Raw genomic sequence first — 27,190 nt, forward strand, 5'->3', positions numbered from 1 at the left:
AGGAGAACGGCGACACAGCACTAACTGACCAGCCCAGGGTTAAACAGGACAAGCAGAGCCATGGCTCAGCTCTCATTATTTCTAATGTTAGTGTTACCTTCTAGAAGTTCTGAAAGTAGAAATCTGTGCAGTCCAATGTGGTGTTCCACTAGCCACATGTGGCTCCTTAAATTAAACAACAACAACAACAACAACAATTGTGTCCTCAGTCACAATGGTCACATTTTAGGTGCTTGGTTGCCACCTGGACGGTGCAGCTGAGTGATGTTGCCATGCTTACAGCTGTCCTGCTGATCAGGGCTGCTGGAGAGCTGGGCCAGTTGTCTGCAGCCTTGGCTACCTATGCGTTTGTCCAAGAAGGAAAAGATGGAACAGAGGACATGAGGCAGCCGAACAGAACACACAATACCCATGAACCTACTTGTGTGTGTGTTGGGGGGCAGCAAATCATTACTGAGTATATACATAACAGGGAAGGAGAGAGAAAGCATGAACTCCTTCCTGTCAGTGCGTGGGAAGTAACAAGAGGCTGTGGGGAGGGTATATTGGCCGACATGGCAGTTAGTGACTATGGATTGGAGTGTTCATCAGGTGCTTAGTTCTATCCCAGGTGCTTGCTGGTACATATTAAAAATAGACATGGTAGTCTACTGCATGGTCTGTGGATCCTATGATTTTTCAGAACTCCCAGGGAAGCTGACAAAGTCCTGTCTCAGGCACTGCACAAGAACCATGCAGATAAAAGCCATTCATGCCGTCAACAGTCATACAGAATATTGGCTATTATTTTCTTCCTCAAGAAATGTGGGAGATAGATTGCCTCAGGCAAAATAGTATTTTACACATGGTTTCCCAAAAGCACTGCGCATATTTAGAGCTCTTCTCAAAATGTTTGCATTTGTTCTTCCAAAAAGAAATTTGCATGACATTTTAGAATTGCATTCTGTCTAGAAAGCAAATCCTGGCTTTTCATATTTAAATTCAAAGCTTTCTGATGTAAAATCTGCCAAGAAAATGTATGTTCCAAATTAGGTTCTTAGAGCACAGCTGACTTTTTTTTTCTTTTTGCCACTAAAATAATTTTTGGGAAGAATTTCTAACATGTTACTCTTCTTTCTTAGCTGAGAAAACCACTGATTATGACTGAAGAATCTGTGTAGTCTTCTACTTAGAGAAAATTGAGCCTAGATTCCACTTGGATGGGACTGCCCAGCAACATAGAAATGTGGTGGTGTTGACGAGTCAAATGATGTCACATTTGTTTCAGCTATAGACCATTGATAGAGTATTTGACAACAGTAGCAAAAAATCTAAGAACTAGAATTTTTAACAATTGATAAACAATGTGATTGGTAAACAATGTAAAGTAGCCAATATTGACAAGTTACTCAGATTGAATAAAAACTGATAAAATCCCCCAAATGTACCTTGCGCGTTGACTTCTTGGGACCTCATCATCCAGGAACACCAACACCTGTGCTTGCTCTTGACCTTAAAAAAGTGATGTTTAAAGGAGGAAATTGTAGACCGCAGAATTCTCTTTGATTGGATGTAAAAGTTGTATTGTTAGCTGTGCATAAGTTTCAGCAACATGCTGATATCCAACTGGAATTGTAGTTGAAAGAGCTAGTTAATATGCAGGGTAAAGTAAAGCATCCTTTGCTGTTGTCTTTGGCACAGCTCACTTGGCAGTTGCGTCCATTTCTACCTGAAGGTGTTGGTTAAAGGTTGTTTTGCTGTGAGATAGAAGGTCAAGGAGGAAGTACTTTACTTAGCCCTCTGATGTTGATGTGGGTTATTGGGTATATCAACTTGCACAAAGAGTTGTTTGTCTTGTTGGAAATTCTCAGAGGTGGAACCAGTATAGCATTACTCAAGAAGGCTTCTATAATGCTTACAGCCGTGATCTTTGAATTTTTTACCTTTAGATTCATTTTATTCAGTTGACTGAGCGAGTGCTTAACATCCTTCCCTTGAATACTACATAGCCAGTAAAAAAATTCTAGTTCTTCGTAGTTTTACTGTATTTGTTTTTTCCTATTCTCCATTGTAATGTTCCAACCCCGGCTAATTCACAGGAGGCTAGACTGAAGCCACAGTGAAGATTTTGTTGCGGAGATCAACCTGAACAGCTGTGGGTAGGACCGGAGCCAGAGGAATGGTTAGGTGTGGTGGTAATTTGTTCCCGCTTCCTTGCGGTGATACCCACAACCAGCTCTGACCTTAGCTGGATGACTTGCTTTGACCAGTGCTGTTACAGCAAATGTGATAGAAGCAGTGGCTTTCAAGAAGTGCTTGAATATTTAAGCATCTCTTCTGGCTGCCCTTTGGCACTCAAAGACCTCCATGTGAAGAAGCCTAGGCTACTGGATGAAAGACCTGAGGGAGCAGAGATACGCAGGCCCAGCCAAGGCCACAGGGGGGCTGTGAGCAGGCAAGGGAGTGAGAGCATTTGGTCTCAGTCAACTCACCAGCTGACTTCTGGATCAGCCAAGCTGGCCCAGAGCACATGTATTATCTGACAAACTCATGAAATATACAAAGATTATTTGCTTTCTGTGACCTAATTCTGTATTGTTTCATTCTCTCTATTCCCTTAGACATCTTTACCCCACCCTGAAATTGAGTTGCAAGTTGGAGGCTGATCCTATTAATTCTTCCTGTTTTAGTATTTTTTAAAAAATATTTATTTGGAAGAGTTACAGAGAGATAGAGAAGGAGAGACAGCTATCTTCCATGTGCTGGTTCACTCCATTAATGGGCTGGACTAGGCTGAAGCCAGGAGCTTCATCTGGGTCCCCCCTGTGGATGCAAGGCCCCAAGTGCTTGAGCCATCTGCTGCTTTCCCAGGTGCATTGTCAGGGGCTGGATTAGAAGTGGAGCAGCCAGGACTTGAACTGGTGTCCAATGGGATGGTGGTATCATAGGCAGTGGCTTTACCCACTATGCCACAATGCCAGCCGGTTGTTACTGATTTAAAGAAATGGAGAAGCTTTGTTTAGTTTAGAGGTAGAGTTGAAAGGATTTGGTGGTAGACCGGAAGTGGAAGTCAGGGAGTTAGAGTTGTCACAAACAACTTGGAGGGTTTGGAAAGTATTCACATAGACTTTTTCTTTGCAATACAGATGCCAGATGGGTTGACATCATTTGCATCGATTCAGGTTTGACAGAGGCCTTCTGAATCTCTCAGTGCTATCACAAATGCTGGGTAGATGTTGCTAGCTCTTCGTAACACGTGTATGGTGATAGTACTTTCCTGATGTATTTGCAACTTAAATGAGATAATATGTGCCAAGCCTTTGACATATGTACTAAATGTTAGCTGCATTCTTAGGTAGAGGTACTACAGGTCTCAGTGTGGAAATTTTCCTTCGATACCGTAATTCATTTGCCAAGACCTCTCACCACAGTGGGGCCCAGTTCCCTGAGTGACATTCAGGTCCTTGTCCTCATTAGACTGTGCCCCTGATAGCATGTGATGCGGTTCAGCATGTTATCTTTCTGTTTCACAGGGAGAGTTTGGATCACTCATTCCGTCTCATTGCCTGTCACTGGTCGGTTCAGGTTTCTGATGTCTTTGTGGTTCAATTTTGGTAAGTTACCTGTAATTAGAAATCTATCCCTTTCTTGGGTTTTCCAGTTTGTTGGCAGGTACTTTTCTGTAATTGTCTGTAAAGAGCCTTCGTATTCCTATGGGATCAGTTGTAATCCTTCTGTTCTGAATACCCTGAAATGAAAGCACTGGGGTGTAGGGGGCGGTCCACAGAGTGAGAGTCACATTGAAATGAGAAATCTATAGCCTGCATGCTTGTTTATGAGAACTGGATTTATCCTGAACATTTCCCAGGTCATTTAAAACTTTTTTTAAAGGTGTGTTTATTTTCAGTGGCTAGGTTATGGCCTGTGTCTCTCTGGTTAAGTTTTGGCCCCTCTGTGTGTCCTATCCAGGTAGGAACACGGGTCGGCAGGCTGCAGATCCCCTTCCTCACTGTCGGGAGCACCTGCTGCTTTCCCCGGAGCAGCTTTCCTGGCTGTGATCCTTGGGATTCTCACTGCTGCTGGTAGACATTGTCTCTCTCGATAATGACAGTTCTTTGGTTTACCACGTTGCCCCTCCCTGGTGCTTTCTTTTAGCTCCTACTGTGTTCTTCCAGGAGTGCCCTTAGTCTCGATCTTGAAGTCAGTGGAAGGTCTGTCTCACTTCAGGCCCCACGACTGTAGCAGCATCCTGGGAGAAACTCTAACGCTGCTGAGAATGAGCAGGAAGGAGAGAGCCACCCATTGCCCCTCTGGGCCGTGCCGCACTGAAGCAGGTGACACTGTGTTGGAGTTTGACCAGGCACAGATGGCACTGGTTAGATTCTCGCTGAGAGTAAAATTCCTCTGCACCACACTTTGGATTATTGCTGCCCAAAGGAACACAACTCATGCGTCCTGTCGACCTGGTATTGAATTCCGACTTGATTTGTCAGTGCTCTAGTTAGCACGGGAAAGGTGGTTGGTGGAGACATGCATGCCACGTGCAGTAGCCACAGGCCTTGCTGGTCACGTGCCACCGTGGGTGCACGTGTTTTGTGAATTAGGAAGATAACCTTGTCTCAAGTGGAGTCTGTCATACTAGAGCAAAGTTGAGGTGGCAGAAGTACCCAGTGATTTATTTCGTATCTTCAGATCAGTGAATGGCAAACCAACAGCCAGCCCATCCAAGAGGATACTATTTCCCAAAACCATTGCTGTGCCTGGTTATGGCCTCCTGCCATTTGGATCTCGTGGAGCACAGAATTAAGTTTATTTTCGGGGTTTTGCATCCTTCTTCAACGTTCGCAGCTCGCTCGACAGAAACTATGAATCGTCGTAAATAAGGGGGCTGATTTCACCGCATTTCTAAAAAATGTCACTCACAGGGAGCAGTGGGAGGTGGGTGGGAGCGGCTTAGAGCTCTGGTTCTGAGCAGAGAAAACCGCGTTCTGTCCTAACAGGGTCAGCGGCTGCCGGAGTCGGTCGGCTTTCAGTGTCAGGAGCCACAGATACCCAGAGCATTTGTCTCCAGTGCTTCAAGGAGACACTGTGTGATGGTTGCTTCTGTGGCTGCCTCGACTGAGAACCAGAAATTCTTGAAAAGCACCTTCCAGATTGGAGCAGTGGAGGGGAATTCCATCTGGGCCTGGGAGTGGTGCTAATGGGGAGGGGGGCTGGGCGCCGAGACCCTGCAGTTGGAAGAAATAACTACTTAAAGCAAATGCTAATGATTTAAAATGTTATTCCTTCTGTGCTTTCAGAAAAAAAAAAATAAAATTAAAGTAATAAAGACTCACAGCCTGTACCTCATCTCCAGTCACTCCACTGCAATTCCCAGGAGGGTCTCGGCTCCCCTCTCCTCCCTTTAAAAATGGTGGACCTGGAACCACTTACGGGAGAGGTTTAATAAGAGGCAAATGTGTTTTATATTTTGTATCTTGTTAAGTGAAAAAAGATGGATTCTCACAAGTAGTCTCTTGGTGCAGATTTGCGAGGTCTGTGCGTGCAGACGTGGGGATGTCTCTCCAGCTTGCATCTCTGGTCGGGTCCCCCATGGCTACTTAAAACCCTCCCTCCCTCGCCACCCCTCCCCCAGCCCCAGCAGAGATGGAATTGCTTCATTTGTGCAATGGATCTGCTGATCCAGGAGAGGTGTTTCTATCTGATGTGCTGATCATTGCGCTCCTCATTTGACTGGGGACGGTGGTGGGAGGCAGGGTAAGAGGAGACGAAACCTGCCTTGGCGCACACAGCCCTTCCTGGAGTGGAGAAGGATTGCTGTGTAGGTTGGAGAAAATTGTGATTGGAAGCAACTGAAAAACACATTCCTCACGACTGATGCGAAGGCTGCGCATTTACTGGGTAAAAAAAGCTAAGGCAGACTTTGCACCTGTGGTGAGGTACAAGGCTCATTACATCCCCCGCCCCTCCCCAAGAAAATTGTCCACTTCATGAAGCCCATTGGACACTTGGCGAGGCAAAATGGCTTTCTTAAAAATGTATTTTATCTTAGATATATAATTTTACAGTGAGACACGTTCCCTGTCTGGCGATTTTTTTTTTTTTTAATGACCTTTGGGTGCCGGATAGTGCCATTCCTGCTGTCTGCTTTGACTGCATGGTGTTGAGGAAGCCCATTATATCTGTCTTTGATCCGGAGATCAGGATTGCTAAAACTGATGGCCACAATTAAACACAGTCCTGTTGAAAACCTGACCTCTGTCTGCTCTCAACTGCATGTAAACTTTTCAATATGGATGTAATTTGGTATTAAATTACCCATGCTTTATTGCTTTTTAGTGCAGCCCTGTCTGTTGCCTTTTAAAGATAAAGGTAACATAAAAGAAAAATTGTGGTGTGTCTGCATAATTATGTAATTATAAACTTGTTTTCCTACATTCAGAAAACCCTTTGTGTGTGTGTGCATCTACTGAAAAGTAATAGGCAGTAGGATTGGAGAAGCAGCCTTTGTATTTTTTTCTTGTGATCTGCTCAACTTAGGCATACGCTGTACAAGATTGGTCATTGTATTCAACTATTCCAATCTTGGCTTTCAGAGGGTATTTGTGATTTAGAAGTGAGCTGGGTTTGTAAAAGATGCTGCTGTGCTTATTCTGTGAAACTGGCCAGAGGGGAATGGAGTTAGTTTATGCAGCACTCTGAAAACCTACCTGTTATTCCCACGATTGGGCCCATCAGGGCAACACGCGGATACCCCAACAGTCCGGGATGAGCTTGTGGGTTATTTAAACCTTGCTACGCTTGAAATTTAAAAAGACGACTCTGATTTTCACTCCCGCTGTTCCTTGTGCTGAGATCTGCTACAAGGAACCAGCACTGAGTAGGGCAGGTAGGAGCTGTGCGCCCCGCGCCCCGCAGCTCTGCCGGCCGCTGCTCTGTGACTTCAGGTTGGAAGAGCACAAGCTATCATTAGGATTTGATACAGATTTCCAGAACGGCGTTTGCCAAATAGAGACAGAATCTCTGTTTGGAAAGAGCATTGCAGTCGCAATCCTGTCATAAAACGGAGAGGAAGGAACACTTGGAGGCCTCTGGAAATGTGCAGTAATTCCGAGTGCAAATGGAAATTTTTGTGCTTGCTTCCTCTTCGTGTTAAATGTTCCGTGGCGAGACTTTCTAGTAGAACCTCGTAAAAAGCGAAGTAGATAAAAAGCCGATATCAGGACAACCTACCTGAAGCCAAATAGGCTTCTCTAGATAGCTTAGGATGTAGCAGAGCCACGGTGTCTAGTTGGATGCCACGTGTCTGCAGAGTGGAGGCCAGTCCATTGCCCTGTCCTTGCCTGACCCACCACTGAATAATGCCGCTGCCCTGCGGCTCCCCCAGCCCTGTTCCCTGAGCGCACGGAGGAACCGGGGCCTGCCCCATGTTGTAATTCTGGTTGCTCTATAAAGATGGCATCCTGTGGAAAACATATGCTACATGCACTTTTATTAGCTCTCATGCAAAGAAATAATTCCAGAATATCGAGGAAATGGTGAAAATAGATTCCATGCTAGATTTAATTTTTTTCCCTCTAGCCCAGCTTTGAAACCAAAGCGAAGGTGCAGCTTCAGGTAGTCATCTGTCGAGCTGCTGTTGAGAGAAGGCTCATCCTTCAGTTTTTGTTCCTTCTCCGCGATGTTCCCCTCCCCCCACGCCCCAGGTTGATGGTAGCAATGATAACATGGCTGGTGCAATACACAGTGGGAATTAAGGGTTGGAATATGGGGCTGGCCAGACCTGAGCTGCCCACGGTGGATGCTGCCTCCCTGCCTGTGGCTGCTGGCATTAAGTATACAATGTATTAAACTTGGATTCCTGACTCTTTTTTTTTTTTTTTTTTTTGACAGGCAGAGTGGACAGTGAGAGAGAGAGACAGAGAGAAAGGTCTTCTTTTTGCCGTTGGTTCACCCTCCAATGGCCACCGCGGCTGGTGCACCGCGCTGATCCGATGGCAGGAGCCAGGAGCCAGGTGCTTTTCCTGGTCTCCCATGGGGTGCAGGGCCCAAGCACTTGGGCCATCCTCCACTGCACTCCCTGGCCACAGCAGAGAGCTGGCCTGGAAGAGGGGCAACCGGGACAGAATCCGGCGCCCCGACCGGGACTAGAACCTGATGTGCCGGTGCCACAAGGCAGAGGATTATTCTAGTGAGCCGCAGCGCTGGCCCTTGCCTTACTTCTTAGATTTCAAGTGGGAAGTAGCTCCTTGGGGCTGGTGGCTACCATCTTCAACAACGCAGATAGGGAACTCGTTTCTCTTGCAGAAAATTTACTTGGACAGCGCTGGATGTGTTAGAACTGAAACCTGAGCTCATTTCTGCTTGTGGCAGCGTCATTGTCCCTAATTTTATTCATCTGCAAAATGGGAATCCTGGGAGTACCTATTTCTGGAGGAGATGGTTGGGGCACTTAAATGAGGTGGTGGGTGTGGTGCGCTTCAGTAGCCTATTTAAAGGCCGACGTCCAGTGGAACTTGTGCAGCGAGAGAAACGTGGTTGTGCTTCTTCCAGTGAGGTCACCACTGGACACATGTGCCTGCTCAGCACTTAGGATGTGGCCGCTGTGATCGAGGAAATGACGTTTTAATTAAAAAAAATTTTTTTTGACAGGCAGAGTGGACAGTGAGAGACAGAGACAGAGAGAAAGGTCTTCCTTTACTGTTGGTTCACCCCCTAAATGGCCATCACGGCCGGCACGCTGCGGCCGGCGCACCACGCTGATCCGAAGCTGGGAGCCAGGTGCTTCTCCTGGTCTCCCATGCGGGTGCAGGGCCCAAGCACCTGGGCCATCCTCCACTGCCTTCCCAGGCCACAGCAGAGAGCTGGCCTGGAAGAGGGGCAACCGGGACAGAATCTGGCGCCCTGACCGGGACTAGAACCCAAGGTACTGGCGCTGCAGGCGGAGGATTAGCCTATTGAGCCGCGGCGCCGGCCCTTAATTTTCAATTTTGCATTTGCTTTTTATAGTTAATTTTGATTTGAAAGGCAGAGAGAGACAGACAGAGATCTCCCACATGCTCTCAGAAGCCTGCAATGACTGGTCCTGGGCCAGTCCAGATCTCTCAGTCCCTGTGGGTGGCAGGAACCCAAGTACTTGATCCAAACGTGCTGCCTGCCTGGGTGCATATTAGCAGGAAGCTGGAATTGGGAACAGAGCTGCAACTTTAACCCAGATGCTCCAGGATGGAAGGCAACATCTTTTTTTTTTTTTTTTTTTTGACAGAGTTAGAGAGAGAAAGGTCTTCCTTTTCCGTTGGTTCACCCCCAAAATAGCCACCATGGCCAGCGCACTGCGCCTATCCGAAGCCAGGAGCCAGGTGCTTCTTCCTGATCCCCCATGTGGGTGCAGGGCCCAAGCACCTGGGCCATCCTCCACTGCCCTCCCGGGCCACAGCAGAGAGCTGGCCTGGAAGAGGAGCAACCGGGACAGAATCCGGCGCCCCAACTGGGACTAGAACCCGGTGTGTCAGTGCCACAGGCGGAGGATTAGCCTAGTGAGCCACGGCGCTGGCTGGATGGGGGCATCTTAACCATTATGCCCAACTCCCACCCTAGTTTTGGTTATGCTGAATTTAAAATGAATTTTTTTTAAATTGATTCCTTTCTTGATTAAAGTTTTTCTGTAAATGCTTTATTATGGAACATTGTCTACTAACTTAAGGGTGAGGGAAGCATGTAAATTATCCACTAGAAAAATAAATAAAATTCCTAAAAAGAGATAAAAATGAAATTGCAGTATCTGTATGAGGCAAGTAGCTCCTGTACTGGACAGTGGAGGCCCGGAACAGAGCAACTGCTTGGTAAACATCGGCTTTGAGCTTTGCCGTCTGCTCCCCCAGCTTGGAAAAGGGGAATAATGATATATCCTCAGTTTGTTTTGAGCTTTGAATGAGAGAGAGTTCACAGCGACAGTAAATAATGGTTACTTACTATTTAACATTTTGTCACCATGCATTAGATTTATATACAAATACAAGGCTTAGGGAAACAGGGAAGTGATGAATTAGAATCACAAGATACTGTGAAATAATAGAGGACCAAATAATAAGGTCATCGCCTGTTTACATGCGCCGTTCGGCTTGAATTCTAAGAATGCTGATAAGTGTCAGTTGGCTCAGAGGAGAAGTAAGCAGGTGAATATTTCTTTTTGCTTCCCTTGGTTTCATGTGCTACCATCGATGGGTAGGCAGTTTGAAGTTCGGAACCTGACTATTGAGTCTGTCCAGTTATTCTCTAGGATTGGGTCATTTAGTCTGGTGGTTCACCTGCTGGTGTTTACATACAGCTACGGCAGTTTGGGAAAAACAATCCTCTTTCCGAATATGGCTGCCTGGCATTGGGCAACGGGAGGCACTCTCTATGGTGCTAAAACAAAGGGGTTTTAGCTCTGACTGCGGGTAAGCAGAAGTACATTGGATTTCCTTACATGCAGGATTAGTTTGGGGCTATGCCTGTAACATTCCAATAAACCTTGATTGTGTATTCTGTGTGTGTGTTAAGTACTGTTTATATTTGAGGAACAGAAAGAGCTTCCATTGCTGGTTCACTCCTTGAATGCCCACAACAAGTGGTGATGGGCCAGGCTGAAGCCAGGAGCCAGACTCTCAATGTAGATCTCCCACATGGGTGGTAGGGGCCCTTAAGTCATCACCTGCTGCCTCCCAGGGTACAAATTAGTAGGAAGCTGGAATTGGGAGTAGAGCCACTGCTTGAACCTGGGCACTTGGATATGAGATGTGGGTGTCCCAAGTACTACATCAGATTCTCTGCCCTTTGGTGTTTTGTGGGCATTTGTGCCACTGTCTTGATTGAATCCCAAGAGTTTAGCCCATGTCTGCACAGTGCTGGGAAGTAGATGTTGTGTGACTACTTGGTGACCTACCGATTTGTCACCACTGCTTTTCTCTTTGATTACACCAAACTGTCCCATGCAGTTGTGATGTAGTGCAAATGCCTCAGGCCCTGTGTGGCAGTAAATGATTATTCTGCAAATATTCACACTCAAAAACCTCCGGTGTTGCTGCTGTAGCCATTGCAGAGTTACAGAGCCTGGATTGTGGGAAAGTGTCCCATCCTGCGAACGCCAGTGTTACCGATTTTTGAAGATTGCCACATTCTAATCTTTGGAAAAGCACTCCATTTTATCCCAAAACATTTGGTAAAAGTTAGTCTTTTTTAAGAAACTGTTGTCAGTTAAAATTAAGTATCTGAGAGAGACTGCAATTTGGGATAACTTTAAAGACCCAGTTTTGTGAAAGATCTGAGACTGAGCTCCTTGCCTCCACCAAGTATCTTGATTCATATCCATTTTAGCATTTCTTTGCTTAAAAAAAAAAAAACCTTTTGACACATTTTTTGGGAGTTGAATAGAAATGCTGATTTTCTTTCTTTTTTTTAAATTTAATTTGAAAGAACTATACAGAGAGAGAGAGAGAGGTTCTCCATTGGATGGGTCACTCCCCAAATGGCTGCAATGGCCGGAGCTGCGCCAATCCAAAGCCAGGAGCCAGGAGCTTCTTCTGGGTCTCCCACGTGGGTGCAGGGGCCAAGGTCTTGGGCCATCCTCTACTGCTCTCCCAGGCAACAGCAGAGAGCTGGATCGGAAGTGGCGCCCATATGGGATGCAGGCGCTTCCGGCCAAGGGCGTTAATCTGCTGCGCCACAGCGCCGGCCCCAGAAATGCCGATTTTCAGAGATGTGTGCCCCCTCGTAGACTTGGGCTTGAGTGTGGAATTTTATAGTTGAAAGGGAACTTAGGGCTCAAATGATCCAGTACTGCAGAGGTTAATGAACTAACTCACAATTACACACAGCCAAGATCAAGTTCAATTCGGCTTTGAAAAGGAGCCACTTTATTTGCCGGTGTAGACACAAGACATAATTCACTTAAATAGAAATGCATCATGAGCTCAGTGCTGGTCTAACCCCAATTGTTACGATTGTGCTACCTTGTGGGCCCTCTGCTGCATTTTTGTGAATCCCTAACTCCTCATTGAGATTACTTTATTTAAATGTCATCACCCAGCTCTAAAATACGCTTTCAAAATAGCCGTGGTGGCCATGGGGTACAAAGTATTAGGAGAAAAAAAGGACGCCGTGGAAGCCAACTTCTGTTTGATATGCAGACACGTTTCAGTCCACCGGGGCCCTGGTGGTGGCACTGAGTCGGGCTTGACAGCTGGACCTGGACATCCCAGCTGTGCACAGCATTCACAGAAGGACTGCCATTGCTACTGGCAGGGTTGTGCCTTGGAGGCATTTGGGTCATTGGTGGAGTAGGATCAGAGAAAAGGTATGAAAAGTGAGCTGGAGCAAAGGGGTCTATAAACTGAAGTCTTATGATGCAAGGTGGGGTGGGGGAGGCGCCTGGCACTAGACAGAGAGGAGATCAGAGCCGGTTAATAAGTTTGGGGTGCTGGCGACTGAATCCAGATCACTGGTGCCTGTCAGCTGGAGAGGGGTGTTATCCCAGGTGGATGGCGACCTGGTCAGCTCCATTACAGCGTGTGCCTTAGTATCCATTGCTCTCCACTCCTGTGCAGTTTTTTCAAACCTTTGTCAGGAGACAGTGAAGGGTTGGCCTTTTCTCCCCCATGCTGATACAGGTAAAGGCAGAGACTGATGGTGCCAGCCTTAATTCCCCAAAGAAAAGGACATACAGATTTATGTGAATACCTTTAGTTCTGTAACAAGAAAAGATGAAACAGGTTGCATTCATGTATTCATGAAGCAGGCAGTGTGTGTATTGGTGAATTCTGCACGAATTCACTCATTGTTCCATCCCTCTTATTTCTGAAGGCCCTGTGTTCATTCTTCCCCTCAATCACATAAAAGCGGTTTTAGCACAACTGAATTTTCTGACTTAAAAACTAGAGATTCACAGTTCCAAGTGCCCTTTGGAGAGGTGTTTGTGTGCAACAAGTTGATTAAAAGAGCAGTGCGATTCTGCAGGGAACATTTTTTTTTCCCTGATTTATGAGATTTTCTATCAGTAAAACTAAAGGACCTCTTCCTGCTGGAAGAATTGTGGTGGTGGGTCAGTACTCTGACGTCTTGATAGAGATGATGAGTTGTGAGAAGCAGCCTACTGTCCTGTCTTGGTTTGTATCCCTTGTCTTGCTTTCCCATTGATAGGTGTTCTGTCTTTGATAGCTGGAAAGGCAACTGGGCCTAGGGCAATGGTCCTCAAAGCTTGGATTCCTACAAATCCCCCGGGGGACTTGTTAGACAAGGAGATTGTGATTCAGTGTGTCTGGACTGCAACCCGGGAATTTGTAACTGATACAGGTAGCTCAGGGAATTCGGAACGCACCCTCCTGGGAGAGACGGTCCAGAGCCACCGTGGTCAGGCTGCTGCCTCTGGGGTCCGTTGCTTGTTGCTGTAAGTAAAGTTTTGCGCCGCATGGATGGGCGTACATACCTACTCACTAGACACATACATGGTTGAGTTGAATAGTGTAATAGAGACCCTGTGGCCCACAAAACAAAGTATTTGTCATGCAGCTCTTGAGAGAAAGATTTGTTGACCTTTAATCTAGGAGAAGAGGTGTTCATTAACTTGCGGATGTAAGTCACATGTACATATAAATACAGTTTTTCCTACATGTGTGAAACTACATACATATGTAAAATATGTATACACACATATACGTGTATAAGTCCATGCTATTAGTTTACCTGTATGAAGAGTGGAAGGTTTGAGTTGAGTGTCGTGTTGGTCTCAGTAGTGGACAGGGCATTCTGACTACAGGGTCACGGAGGAGTTAATAGAGTTGCCTCTGTGGTTATGCAGGGAGCGATCCAAAAGCTGGCTCTGGCATCTATTAGGTTTAGGATCATGGACAAGCTCACTCAACTCTTGAGGCCTCAGTTGCCTGATGTGTGGAAAGGAGGTAAGAGCAGGGCCTTCTGAGGGGAGGGCACAGATTCTGAGAGACAGCAGTGGAGTCCCTGGCGCAGACCTGGTTCCCAGTGGATGTCAGCTCTCAGTGCATCAGCACCCTCACGACTGTTGCAGGCTGCTGCTATTCTGTGGTGACTGCGCCACCATGCCTGTCCCAGCCCCCTGTGATGTCAGTGTTCAGGGCTCTGGCTAGCCCCGACCTCTTGAGTCTGTTGATTCTGAAACCCAGGCATCTTCGGAGGCGTGATCTTGTCTTATTAAATGTCATTTCCAATTTTCCCCTTGAATACACAATTTCAAGGAGGTGCCTGTACCTTTGGAAGTGGTTATTCCAATCTCCTTTGAAAAATATTGCTTAATCGTAGCCATGAAACCCCATTCCTCCTCAAAAGTTCATCAAACAGGAGAGGCAGTGCATGGTGAATTAAGATAAGGACCGTAGGGAACCTGTGTGCCTTGTTAGGCTTTCTTCCATCTATAGTGAACCACTGATAGTGGATATGATACAAGACCGTATTTTGTATGCAATTGTGATGAGATCCGCCTATAATCCAAGGGTTATTTCCTTGCTGCTGTTTGTTAACCATGGGCTAAGTGATTTACCACACTCACTCACTCACCGAAAACTAGAAGCTCAAGATGCATGTAAAATGCCTCTTCAGAGCAGAGGCTGAATTTGTCCCTGAGTAAGGAAAGAATAAACAAGAAATGGTTATCCTCACCACCACCACAAATTTCTCCTGCATCTGAGAGCGTGGTCCTGTGTGGGTTTCAGGAACCATTCTCTCTGTTGGTGATTCTCGGTGAGGAATGACTTTTGCCTCTCCAGGAGGGATGTTTTGTTTTCCCCCCCTAGGTAGGTGGTCCAGAACACAGCTCCTATCCTGTGGGTAGAGGCCAGGGTTGCCACTACTCGTCTTAGAGTGCACGGGATGGAACTCTCCCACTCCCTGACAGAGTAGTGTGGAGTCCAAGATGTCAACAGTGTGACCCTTGAGAAACCCTGCTCCTGAGGATGCTGGGGGAGCTCCTGGCACAGGCACAGGTGACGAGTAGTCACAACGTCACTCACCTTTAGGCTGCCTCCAAAAATCGTGAGCCACCCTTGCAGCCTTGTTGCTGTGGACTGCGTTTTTACCCCTGGAAAGTATACCGCTGTGATTCCATCAGATATGACCTGCAGATTTTTAGAGGTGAACAAGTACCCATCTTCACGGTCATCTAGTCCAGCATTCGATTCAAGATCACTTAGTTGACACTCAGTAAGTTTAACCATTTTGTATTTAGTTTAAAACATTATAATATTGAATTAAATTACTAAAATAGGAAAATAAATTTGCAACTACTGAAATTAAAAATTGAATAGCAGTATGTAATAAAGGAGAAATATAATTGCCATTTTTAGTTTATTCTAAAGATAGTTTATTCTAAAGATTAAAGATAGTTATGCTAAAGATGAGTTTATTCTAAAGATGTATTTAAGTTTTAGAAGGGGAGTTGTTGTGGTTGGTGCAGTGGGGTAAGCCACACCACAGCGTGGGACTCTGAATCCCATATTGGAGTGCCAGTTCGAGTCCTGATTATTCTGCTTCTGATTCATCTCCCTACTAGTGCTCTTGGGAAGCAGCAGGTGATAGATCAAGTACTTGGTTCCCTGACATTCATTTGGGAGATTTGGATGGAGTTTTGGCTCCTGGCTTTTAACTGGCCCAGTCCTAGCCATGGTAGCTATTTAGGTTGTGAACCAGTTGATAAACAATCTGTCTCTCTCTCCCTCCTTTCCTCCCACCTCCTGCCCAACAAACAAATCTTTTTTGTTTTTAAATGAGTTGTCTTAAGAAAAAATATTAGTTAGCGCTCCCGTGGTATAAGATATGGCAAAGCCACAAAGGTGACAGTAAAATTCCTGATGTCTAGAGAACTCTAAAGTTGTCTGTCCTCCTTGTTTTCATGTAGAGTAATTGTGATAATAATCATGTTGCTAATAGTACTTATGTATAGTAATGATTGAGAAACACTCTTCAATTTACCTATTACTGAAATAAGAAGACAGCCTAGTGCTTGGGTGAAATGGTAAATTGACTTTTCCCATGACACTGCCGTTTGGACAGCTCATCTGTCGTCTCAGCATCTGTTGAGGTGGCTGGAAGGCTGAGGCAAGAAGCCTTGGAACTTTGTCATGGCTGGTGGTTGATTGTAGCTCTTGGGCGGGACCTCTAGCTGAGGCTGTGCTGGATCATCTCCATGTGACTTCTGCCTGGGCTGTTGGCTTCCTCACAGCATGGTGGCTGATCCCAGGGCTGAGCACGTGAGACAGAAGAACGGGCAGAAGCTGTGCTCCCTTCTGTGACTTAGTTGTAGCTGCCACACCACGTCACTCCCGCTACAGAAGCGCAGAAACGTAAATCCTGCTTCTGAGTGAAATGTCAATGTCCTATTGTAAGAATAAAACTTGGGATGGGGTGGGGTAAGTCTTCAGAAAAAAAAATAGCCTGCCATCAGTAATACAACTACATGCACTCGTGCCTTTCAGTTCTTATAATCATCTGGTGTGAATCCTATCCTATCCTATCCTATCCTATCCTATCCTATCCTATCCTATCCTATCCTATTTTGCATATAATGAAGTGAAGATTCAGAGAGCTTGAGCAACACATCTGTTAACACATGCCACGTTTGTGGCTGAAACAGGAGTTTTGGGCCCAGAGAAGACATTCTTCACTTGGTTGCCAACGTCACCAAGGTCCTTCTTGCACCTGCTTCCTTCTCTCCACGCCCCCCCCCCCCCCACGTTGTTATCCCTTCACCTAGGGCCATCCATGTTTCTAGAGGGGCCCGAGATACCCATTAGAAATAAAGGTCCCTGTCAGAGCTTCCCTCAAATGTCGAATCCTGAACAGTTGAATGACAGGCTACTTCTGTTCTTGACTCAGTCAACAAGCTTTCTTTCCTTCTGGACCTAAAACTGGAATGTCAGAATTACTTTCCTGGTCATTATTTTTCTAATGTAGACATGAATGTGTAGACCACATTTCCTCGAGTCTTAAAAATTTTGGATATTTTTAGTTATTAAAAATTCCAAATATAGAAAATACAAAAGTAATTCTCAGTATCTTCTACCTGGATTTAATAGCTCTTTGCTATATTTACTGCTTTCCTGGAAAATATGAGGCATGGAGGCTGGCACTGTGGTGCAGTGGGTCAAGGCCTTGGCCTGCAGCACTGGCATCCCATATGGGTGCCAGTTTGAGTCCTGCTGTTCCATTTCCAATCCAGCTCTCTGCTAATGCACCTAGGAAAGCAGTAGAAGATGGCTCAAGTCCTTGGACCCCTGCACCCATGTGTGAGGCCCAAAAGAAGCTCCTGGCTCTTGATTTCTGATTGGCTCAGCTCTGGCTGTTGTTACCAGTTGGGGAGTGAACCAGCAGATGGAAGACCTTTCTATCTCTACCTCTCTCTGTAACTCAGTCTTTCAAATAAATAAATCTTAAAAAATATAAGGCATGACACATAAGCAGATTCCCCCTGTCTCACCCTGGAGGGAACCACTTTTTAAATCTGTCTACATTATTCTCGAGAATGTTTGAATGTGTCTTACAAAGGCATATATTTAGAAATAGTATATATATAAATATATATTTATAATTTTTTAAGCCTTATAACCTTTGGGCCTTATCCATGTTTAAACCTTGAGAAATAGTTTATTCATTAATTGCGTCTGCTCTAACCTACTCTGCTGAATCCGAGCCATCTCATCTGATGTACAGCTTGTTTCTGCTTCTTTTCAAACATGGCGAAGAGAACATTGTCACTACGTGCCTTCCTGAGCTTGAACAGTTAGTTCTTTATGGTTGGCTGTGAGGAACTACATGTACATCTTCGTCTTTATAGGAATTGTTAAACATTTCCCAAATTTCATTCCCCCCAAATGCTAACATGAGAAAGTTCTAATTTTCCTCTTTTCTTACTGAGACTTGAAGTTGTTAGGCTTACTTTGTTATTAGTGGGTCTGATGGCCATAAGATGATATTTTATTATTGTTTTAATGTGCATTTCTGTGATTATTAGTGAGTCTGATAATCTTCATAGATTTACTGCTCAGACTGCTTCTACTAATTACCTACCCTCTGCTTTGTCCATTTTTCCATCAAATGTCTTCTTCATCTCTTTTAAATCAATATGTTAGATGTTCTTTATACATTCAGGATCTGAATGCTGTGGTACCTGTATGTGTGGAAAGTTTCTTCATATGTTATATGGGTTTTCTTCCTACCTGTCCATAGTGTGTTTCATCATATGGAAGTTTAAATTTGAATGCAACCAGAATTATCCACCTTTTTTCTTTGTTTTGCTTGTTGAGAGTCTTATTTTAGAAATTTTAGACCCCCGAAAGCAGAGACAATGAAGAGCAAATACAGATAAGTGACTACATCAGACTTAAAAAGCTTCTGCTAAGCAAAGGAAAGAATCAGCCACGTGAAGAGCCAACCTACAGAATGGGACAAAACGTTGGCAAACTGAACATCTAACAGGAGGTTGACGCCCAAAACAGAAAAGGAACTCAAACAAGTAAACAGCAAGAAAGTAGATAATTCAGTTTAAAAATGGGCAAAGCACCTGAATAGACTTTTCTAAAAAGTAGACATACAGGGATGAATGTTTGGCATAGTGCTTAAGTTGCCACTTGAGGTGCATGTGTCACATAATGGAGTCCCTGGATTCGAGGCCCAGCTCTGCCTCCAAACTACCTTCTGCTAATGGCAACATGCGAGGTAGCAAAAGATGACTCAAGTAATTGAGGCCCTGCCACTCATGTAGGAGATCAGAAATGAGTTCCTGGCTCCTGGCTTCAGCCTGACCCAACCCAAAGGTTGCAGGCTTTTAGGGAGTGAACCAGCAGTTGGAAGATCTCTCTCTCTCTCTCTCTCTCTGAAATAAAAGAACAGGTGAATAAGTAACAAAAATAAAAGATATATAAAAGTCAGTAGGTAAATGAAAAATGATAAATGTTACTAATCAATAAGGAAATGAAAATTAAAATCATAGTGAAATATTTTCTCATATCTGTCCGAATAGCTGTTAGTAGGCAAAAGGTTATGTATAGGTGAGGATATGGAGAAAATGGAACCCTTGTACACTGTTTGTGGGACTATATTGTGGAGGTTCCTCAAAAAATTCTAAGTAGAATTAGCTTATGATTCAGTAATCCCACCCCTGGGTAGGTATCCAAGGGAAATGAAATCATTATGTCAAAGAGATAGCTAAACTCCTTTGTTTGCTGTAACATTATTCATGATAGCCAAGATATGAAATCAGCCTGTGTGTTCATCAGTGGGTGAATGAATAAAGAAAATGTGTTAGTATACATGATACAGAACAATATTATTGAGCTATAAGAAAGAAGGAAATCTTGTCATTTGTGACAACATGGAGGGGAAATCAGGGCATTCTTAAGTGAACTAAGGGAGATGCAGAAAGATGATTACTGTGTGATCTCACATGGAAAGTAAAATAGATGATCTCCTAGAAGATGGTAGATCAATGCAAATCACTTATCTGTTGATTTAAAAAGAATAAAAAAATCTTTGCAATTCGGATGTCATAAGGATGTTGTCCCATGTTTTATTCTCCAACTGAGAGATTTTGCCTTTTAGTGTTTACTACAGGGCACTTAGGAAGACTTAAATTCAGTCATAAATGCACCACCTAGGGTAACTTTGAAGTACTATCACACCATTGAAATGTTTGCAGAACTGAAAACTTGGGACTTCATGGGTTAAATTTTAATTTTATTTATTTTTTTGATTTTAGGGAAAAAGTGATCTGATTTTATCCCTTGCTACATGAACGGTTAATTGTTCCTTGACCATTTGTTGAATAACCCACCATTTCTCCCATTGATTTGCAGTGTAGCTACACTGTTCTAAGTTGGCATGTCTATGTTTGTGCTTTGTGTCATATTTATTGTGGTAGGTTTCTGTTAAGTCTTGATATGTAGTAAGGTGAGATGAACACTGTAATTTGTTTGTTTTTCTTTGAAAATTGTCTTGGCTGTTAGAGAAAGAGAAAGACAAAGAACTCCCATTAGCTGGGTTACTTCCCAAATACCCACCATGACTGGGGCTGGGCTAGGTGGAAGCTGGTACCCGACAACTCAATCCAAGTCTCCATGTGGGTGGCAGGGACCCAGCCAGTTAGGTCATCAGCTACTGTGTCCCATGTGCACATCAGCAGGAAGCTGGAATAAGGAGCTGGAATGGGGAATCCAATCTAGGTACTCCAATATGGGCCATGGGCAACTTGACCTGAGTCTTGGGCACCAGGCCAGATGCCTGCCCTTCCTTAACTGTTCTTATTTTTATTTTTTTTATTTTTTTGACAGGCAGAGTGGACAGTGAGAGAGAGACAGAGAGAAAGGTCTTCCTTTTGCCGTTGGTTCACCCTCCAATGGCCGCCGTGGCTGGCGCACTGCGGCTGGCGCACCATGCTGATCCGATGGCAGGAGCCAGGTACTTCTCCTGGTCTCCCATGGGGTGCAGGGCCCAAGCACTTGGGCCATCCTCCACTGCACTCCCTGGCCACAGCAGAGAGCTGGCCTGGAAGAGGGGCAACCGGGACAGAATCCGGCACCCTGACCGGGACTAGAACCCGGTGTGCTGGCGCCGCAAGGCGGAGGATTAGCCTAGTGAGCCGGGGCACCGGCCCTTAACTGTTCTTAATTCTTGCCTTCTGTTTCAGTTAGCTTGTCGGTTGCTAAGAAATGCAATGCTGAAGTTTTGATTGGTATGGTGTTTAGGTCCTAGATGAGGTTAAGGTACATTTTGATCTTAGAGTGGAGGCTTACTAGCCACAAACAAGTGTGGTTCTTCATGTACTGAAGTCTTGGATTAGGTCAGAACAGCTCTCTTGGCAGCATGTGGGATGGCTCCATCAAGCAGGCTTTTATGGACGTGCACACTGTCCCTTCCCAAGCTCACTTGTCTCCTGGGCCTAGCAAAGATTCTCCCCTGGGTATGCTGTACTCTCACAGCTGTGGGTGAGAGCCTTGTGCATAAGGGTCCTCTTCCCTGCTTCTGGTCAGCCCATTGCTTTGCAGCTGGAGTCTGGCTGTTAAGATGGGACCAGGAATTGAAAACAGAGACCTAGGCAACAGGTCAGAGAACTAGACCTGGGAACACCAGTGACAGGGAATGTGTAGTTACCTCCTGGCCCCAGCTGCTTTTTTTGTACTGCTGTGTTTTGTGGTGGAGTCTCAAAGCTAGATTGTTTGGGTTCAAATTCCATCTCTACCATGTAGTAGTCTGGGGAAATTGCTTTACTCGCTGGTAGCTCAGGTTTTCATTGGCTGAGCAGGGAAGCTCAGAGATGGTTGTGAAGAGTGAAAGAGGTGGAAATGGCATGCTCACTAGGGGTTACCTGCGGAGCCATCACTCTCACCACTGTTAGTACCGAATGCAACCATACACGTGGCGGTTGATATTTTCCCATTGGCATTTTGAGAGGCAGCGATAGACAGAGACCGCATCCGTTAGTTCACTCCCCAGATGCCTGCAATGGCAGGGCCTGGGCCATGCCAAATCCAGGAGCCAGGAACTCATTCCAAGTCTGCTGTGTGTGAGACAGGGAACCACCTACTTGAGCTATTACCTGCTGCCTCCAATGATGTGGGTTAGCAGGAAGCTGGAGTCAGGAGTCAGACCAGGTACACCAGTGGGGTGGTGGACATCTTGATCACTAGGCCAAACCTGCACCTGTGCTTCCTCTTGCAGTGAACTTCCTGGGAGGTTTTGTGTCTCACCTATTGGAGGTAGACAGTATTGTTAGCCTATTCAGGGTTCTGAGTATACCTGTCGTGAGGAAGCTTTTCAATCTTGCTTAAGGTAATGGTTTTCCAAACCTGCCTGACTATTGAACTCCCTCTTTTTCCAAAGATTATGGTCAATCAGTATCAGCATAATTAGTATTCCACTGAAGGCAGTTGGAAGACAAGTCCTTGTAAAAATGTTTATTTTGGCATATATACAGAAAGACATCTCAAGAAGGGACGTTGTCATGGGAGGAAATCTATGACCTTTCAGAAATCCTTCAGGTGTTTAGAAAGATCTATACCATTTGTTAATTAAATAGCTACTTCAGATTGCAGATATATTCATGTCATGCTATGGAGAAAAAAAGGGAAGCAGTTTGTTAAAGAAAAATTAACAAAGTTTGCTATATTTGGTGCCTGCATTGCCAGGATAACGTTTGATTCTACAAGAATCCCACAAAGTTCCCTGTTGAGCAGATGAAGAGTCTTAGATTTAGGTTTAGGATTTCAGGGTTCAAAGGTGACGAGGTGGCCAGTTCAAGGAGAGAAGACTTTATTTCAGGGGGACAGAATGGGTGGGTAACGAGGGTCGAGGTTCAGCCTACTGGGACTGGGTGGGGCAGTGTTTGAAGCCAGCTTTCATCTTGCTTGGGTGGTGGGCTGATTCCCTTTTTAAACTACTTCTTGGGGGAAGGCATATGAATGTGCAGAGAGCCTGTGATCCCGGATAGGGTGGGTGGGGGACAGGCAGAAAGCTCATTGTGAAGTTTACAATAATGGTCTCAGCACTTGGCAATGTTGCAGATCTCCATCTGTGCCCAGTTTCACGGCGGGTGGGGTTAGCTACTCGTGCCTCAGTGGCCTGACATAATGGAACTTCAAAAAGTTCATGGAAAATGAAATGATAACACAAGTTTGTTTTGGTGAAAAAATATTTTTTGAAACCCACGAGTAGTTTTTTTCATAATATGCATTTTTTTTCCTCCCAATCTTTGGAAAAAAGCCTTCGCGTGAATCTGTTAAGCAGCTTTGTCAGGCTCCTACCTGATGGGAGTAGGATTTGAACCCAAGAAGTTCAGTTTGGAAAGGATATTCCACAGCACTGAAACTTTGTCCTCTGTTTTATGGAAGCCCAGTTGGCCTTCGTCCTGAAGGTAGGAGCTGGTTGACTGGTGTTTACCGCAGTTCATTACTGCCTGTTTCAATTGGGACTGGCATTTAGGGAATTTGGAGAATGCTGTTGAGATTTCCTGACCTTGTCCTGTTCCCCTTTGCCCCTCACATGTATTTTGTTATTTTCTTAGCCATATTCCTTACCGCAAACAGCCCATGGAAATGTTTGACTACTTAATTGTGCTGAATCAAGAAGGAAAGGCAAAAACAAAACCGGGAGGAGGTGACCCCACACTGCCCTCCGCCCCCATTTAATTTCCCAGAGCGTCCCTCTGACCAGCTCTCCTGCTCTGAGGGGGGCTACGAATCTAGTGGATTACGCTAGCTTCTGACCATGGTCCTTAACTCTGTATCCGGGAAAGTAAAGCTAAACCAGTTGCAAACCCTTCTAGGATTATCTCCCCAGTTGCTTTCCCCACTGTGTCTCTCCTAGCACCTTCCACCGTCATGTTCACTTTATTTTTATTTTTTATATATTTATTTGAAAGGCAGAGTTAGAGAGTGTAAGGCTACCACAAAACACACCAAACACCAGAGCTAAGGGAAAGGTTTACTGTTGGGTAGGGGAAACCCGACAGGCTGGAGGGAGAAGGTGAGAGAGCAGGAGAGAGAGAGAGAGCAAGCACATGTGCAGGAAGCAGGTCCTGCTATACTCTTGCAGGGGGTAGGGAAGTGGGAGCAGTGAATCCCGTTAGGGTGGGGAGGTGGAGCTGACGCTTGTGGTTGGGCCTTTTAGTCACCTGACAGCAGTGAGCCAGGCTGGGCTTAGGAATGAAGCTTACTGTGCAAGATGGCGACAGGGGCCAGAGCCCAAGATGGTGTCCGGGGCTTAGATGGCACCATTGATAAGACTGCGCCATTTTACTAACAAAGAGGGAGAAACAGGCAAACACAGACACACAGACACACACACACACACGCACGCACACACATCTTCCATCTACTACTGGTTTCATTCCACAAATGGCCAAGACAGCCAGCTCTGGGCCAGGATGAAGCCAGGAGCCTGGAACTTCATCCAGGTCTCCCACATGTGTGGCAGAGGCCCAAGCACTTGAACCATCTTCCACTGCCTTCCCAGGGACGTTAACAGGGAGCTGGATCAGGAAGCAGAGCAGCTGGGACTCACACCACAGTGCCGCCTCCCCATGGCGTGCGTTCCTGCAGTGGGATAGCTCTTCCTTCTGATGGGTTTGGGAGCTGTTGGGGTATGGGCCTGGCCAGGGAGGTGTCAAAACTCAGGACACAGGGGTGAGAAGCAGTCGCCCTGGGTGGTGTCACCGACCTCATCTTTGCCCTGTTCTGCACAGTACAGATGATGGTCAAGTGCTCTATAAGATGAAGTAAGCAAAGAGACCTGGTTGATTCTGTGATCCTGTGAAATCTCCAGTTCACATGTGTAAGGATAAAATTTCTGGTCTAATTTTCTACACTTTGAGAACCTTAAAAACAATTATTTTTTTACCCTTGGTTTCCATGACCCCTGTCTAGTTCCTTCAAGCTTGGTAAGATGTCTTCGGTGAACTTGAATTAGAAACATTTGATTGTTTCACAGTTTTAGGAAATCTGATCCCCTTTTTGTTGTAAAACACACTGAATCTGACTACTTGAAAATCGGCAAATTACTTAGACATCAAGTTCAAGTAACAGTTTTCAACTTGCCTGTGAAGTAAGTATTTTTATGGGACTTAATCACCTTTGAAATTAAACAGAAACATTAAAATACAAAATGAGGTTTTTCATTTCAAAAAAAAAAAAAAAGCAAGTAACACTTAGAATATGTAAACATGGCTGCTGGGCAGTTGCAATGAGATTGCCCTTGGACTGGGTGTGGCTCTGTGCTAATGCTAAAAGGCCACTTCCCAGTGATGTCCCTGGAGGCTGTGAGTGGACAGGACCCTCTGGGATCACACTCAGCAGCAGGCAAGCAGGCACTCAACTGGAGCAGGATTGGTGCAAATCGTAAAGAGACGTTTCCTCTTGCAAAAAACTTTGAAACTTCAGAGTTGAGTTCTGTCTGGGGCATGACTCATGAGACCCGGTCCATTGTATTTAAAGAGTATCTTCAGTGCTGCTGAGGTCACTTTGCTGTGTCCTGTTGACTGTATAATGGGATCAGATGAGGAAGTTGTGCCTTGCAGAAGTAAGTTTTTCTCCGGGTACATGCCCCTGTTATCATTGCAAAGATAAAATAAGTGAGTGGTCAGTTAAAGGGCTTGTAAAGCAGATGCTTTTTATTTTAGACTCGATCTGCTTTTTACGCCATTGTGAATGCCCTTGGCCTGATTAAATGCATTGAACACTGGGGACAGCGTCCAGCTATGAGTCTACAGTATCCACTAGTGGGCGCTGCAGTGCTTCCAACATTCGCTATTTTTTGTCTGTGCACAGTATTAATACACACACACACACACACACACACACACAGAGTTAATGGTGAGTTTCCTTGCCTTTAGAGCTACTGCCCTGTCAAGAAAGACACAAAAAAATACGTTTGGAAGATTGTAACTCCTGAAATTATTTCCTAAAATTTTAGAACAGAACTGTGTACTTGGGATTGCTGCTCAGTTTTGGCTGACATTCATTCGTATTTGTGAATTGTCACATTCATTCTTGTTTGATAGGCACACACTTTGAAGTCCACATTATGCAGGTGCTTAATGCCATAGTCTAAATTAATAATTATTAGGAGAAAATCCTGCCTTTTCCTATTAAAGAAAACCATGTAACACGTTTGGTTTATGTAATTTTGAGCGTGAAAGCAGTGTGGTGGTGGTGAAGATGTCTGTTTGATATTTAGGGAGGAATTTGATGCTTTGAGAGGGAATCCAGTGTCTCCCTCATCCATCATCCACCATCCTCATCCATCCAAACACCACTGTACATTTGTCAGAGCCTTTTCCATATTCAGTGCTTGTATAAATAATGGCTGCTGTGATTTGAAAAGGGAATGTGCGTTTTCCAGCCATGCTCTATAGCTGATCACAGCCATGGCGACATCGCAGTTTCTGTATTGCATCGCTCAGGCTCGGTGTGTGCCGCTCAGCCGCAGAGCGAAGGACACTGGTGCGTGGTGACCCTCATTGTGGTTGCTACTTGTCCCAGTGAAATGAGTTTTGGGGGGCTTTTCCACAGCACACGACGCTCAGCCTCGGCTCCATTTCTACGCTTTTATCTCTTCCTATCGCCTCTCCTCTGCTTTGCTATCTTAGGGATTATGCAGGTTCTCTGCAATATTCTGAAATTAATCAAAGCAAGCAAAACCCCACGCCTTATTATCCATCACGGGAAGAGAGTGGCTTCCACAATTCAGGCGGCTTTGTGGTGCTGTCCAGTTGGGTAACTAGAATTTTATTATCTTTGGGAAAAAAAGGATTCTGGTTTTTACACAATGAAACCTTTTCACGTTAAACTTGTACGAGCAGTGGCTCGCGCCATGTGAGTGTGACAAAGGGTATTTAACCGAGTGGCTGTTTTCTCTTATTTAAATAAGGAACTGATCTGTGAAGAGCATTCGCTTCTTCCTTTGATTTTTAGCTCTGCAGAACAGCTATGTGTCCGTATGCGGTTGGGGTCAGAGACACTTTCCGTGCAGTGCGGTGGGAGCAAACTTGCAGGATGCTCATCCTGTTTGGACCCCGCGTTCTGTCTCATCTTTTTATAATCACGCTCTCCAAATTATTTCTTTCCACTAAATTAGTGGCCATTGTACAGATTGCAGACACTTAGTTTGATTGAAAGTAATAAAAAGAGATTATCCACCCGGTGGGTTGGGAGAAGGTTCTGATTTGACCCACTGCCTGGAGAGAAAAGAATTAATCTCATAAAACCCGACTCACTTCTGCCGTGCTTCGCAAAACCGCCAGGAGTGCATCAGACCCCTTTTGTCTTTAGTCCAGTGGAAGCTAAAGCCGGCGGGGGGTGGGAGAGGGAGCCGACTCAGCAGCCCTGTAGACGGCGGCCTGGGTGCTTTACTTTGAGAGGGAACTTGACCGTGGTGGGGGCTTTTTCTTGCTCCCTGACTCTCAATTTCTGCCACCATGAGGAACAGCAAGGCGATGTTTTCATATTTATTAAGTATTTTCTTTGTGCTTTAGAATCTAAACTGATTGAGAGTATGCATGTTTTCTTAGCTTATCCTCATTAAATAGATTATTATGGAACAGGTACAGAGATGTCATGTGTAAGGCTCTTCAGTTAACATGTAGAAGTTTTTTTTTTTTTCTGAAAGAATTAAAAAATTTTACTTATTTTGAAAGGCACTATAGAGAGGGAGAAGGGGAGTG

The 27,190-nt window shown here is 45.1% G+C and overlaps 1 long non-coding RNA gene across 13 annotated transcripts in view; it reads left to right on the forward strand.

Annotated features, from left to right (window-relative positions):
* Positions 1-27,190, forward strand: part of LOC138846800 (uncharacterized) — a 773,267-nt gene that overhangs the window by 86,715 nt on the left and 659,362 nt on the right. Inside the window, exon 3 of one of the 13 annotated variants that reach the window (XR_016225376.1) lies at positions 3,513-3,593. The exons of the other annotated variants lie outside the window; for them this stretch is intronic. This is a non-coding gene — a long non-coding RNA (uncharacterized LOC138846800). The remainder of the gene's footprint in view (positions 1-3,512; positions 3,594-27,190) is intronic. 13 annotated transcript variants of the gene reach the window in all.

Source organism: Oryctolagus cuniculus, chromosome 18 (genome assembly GCF_051225735.1).
Source record: "Oryctolagus cuniculus isolate XC-2025 breed Fujian yellow rabbit chromosome 18, ASM5122573v1, whole genome shotgun sequence".
Lineage (NCBI taxonomy): Eukaryota > Metazoa > Chordata > Mammalia > Lagomorpha > Leporidae > Oryctolagus > Oryctolagus cuniculus.